Below are 1,302 nucleotides of genomic sequence, written 5' to 3' on the forward strand. Positions count from 1 at the left end.
ATAAGGTGGTTCTGGTTGAATAATGCAGGGGACAGCTGGGAGGCAGGAGCGAGGTGGGTCTGGAGGCTCGGGGCAGCTTGAGGATGAGGAAGGGCTGCGAGGCGATGCTGAGCCCTGGAGAAAAGCAAAGGCAGACATTAACCAAGGCTCCGGGAGATGAGGAGGTGCAAAGAGTGACGATGCAGATGGCTCTGGCGGTCCTGGCAGCTTTTCATTCAGCAAACGCAGCTTTAGTCACGCAAATGCATGTAAAACTTCTCTGGGCTCAGGGAGAGACAAAAATCATGCCCGTACCAGCACATTCCCAGCGCCGTGGGGCTGGCACTGCTGTGGAGGTGTAACTCAATCCACACAATATCTACATTTCAACTTTTTAAACACTTTTCCTCCTCTTTTGGAGCCCTGTGGGGACTCGGTGCTGTTTGTTTGCTGGTGCAAAGCTTGATTTTTGGGATCCTGCTCACCCCTCCCCAGTCTGCTGGCCCCAGCAGGGACTCTGCCTTCCCCAGTCACCCCCTCACTGCTCAGAGCTGCTGGAGCATCCCCAGAGAGTCCCCGTCTTTCCTCGGGACATCTGTTCCTCCTTTGAAGGGCACCTGGGGAGTAAGAGAGGAGAAACTGAGGAGCTGCTGGAGGGGCTTCCCAGCTCTGGGCAGAGAGGAGGGGAATGTTAAAGGGTTTCCCGCTGTCGCACATCTGGGCTGAGTTTCACAGCTGGTCCCTCCTCACGCATTGTGGGGGCCACTGTTAGGGTCTAGAGAGCTGCGACGAGGGTCCCAGCACCAGGGCAGGGGAAAGGGTGCTCAGGGACATTTTTCCCCCTTGCATGGGGGGCTCAGCACAGCAGAGAGCCCACCCCAACCCCCATTTCCCAGCCCTTCCTCCACAGCGGGCGTGAGCAGCTCAGCCCTGCCGGCCACCCAGGCTCACTGCAGCCCCCCGTGGGACCCTCCGGCTTCCCTGCCACCCCCCACCTCCCCACCCACCCTCACCGGGCTTGGCCAGTTTGAGTTCTCCCCAAAGTCCCTTCCATGCAGGGCATCACCTCTATCCTCCCCTATCCAGTGTCCCGCAGGAGACCTGCTGGCTCCGGGGGTGGGTCCCAGCCGTGCACCCCCCGCAGGTGAGCTGGCTGTCCTCAGGGACCACCGGCACCGTGTCCCATCGGGCAAGGTGGGCTGGGAGGGAGCCCTGTGATGCCAAGGTGGGTGCAGTCCATGGGGTGCACGGAGGCCTTCATGGGGGGCATGGGGAGGGATGAGGAGCAGCATGGTGAGCTGGACCCCCTGCTTCAGGATGCTG

The 1,302-nt window shown here is 60.8% G+C and overlaps 1 long non-coding RNA gene across 1 annotated transcript; it reads right to left on the reverse strand.

Moving 5' to 3' along the window:
• Positions 1–359: 359 nt before the first annotated feature.
• Positions 360–1,302, reverse strand: LOC139803073 (uncharacterized). Its single transcript, XR_011728870.1, has 2 exons — positions 1,046–1,302; positions 360–596 (listed from the first exon to the last, which is right to left on the reverse strand). It is a non-coding gene; the product is annotated as an uncharacterized lncRNA (long non-coding RNA).

Source organism: Heliangelus exortis, chromosome 15, assembly GCF_036169615.1.
Source record: "Heliangelus exortis chromosome 15, bHelExo1.hap1, whole genome shotgun sequence".
NCBI classification, from domain to species: domain Eukaryota; kingdom Metazoa; phylum Chordata; class Aves; order Apodiformes; family Trochilidae; genus Heliangelus; species Heliangelus exortis.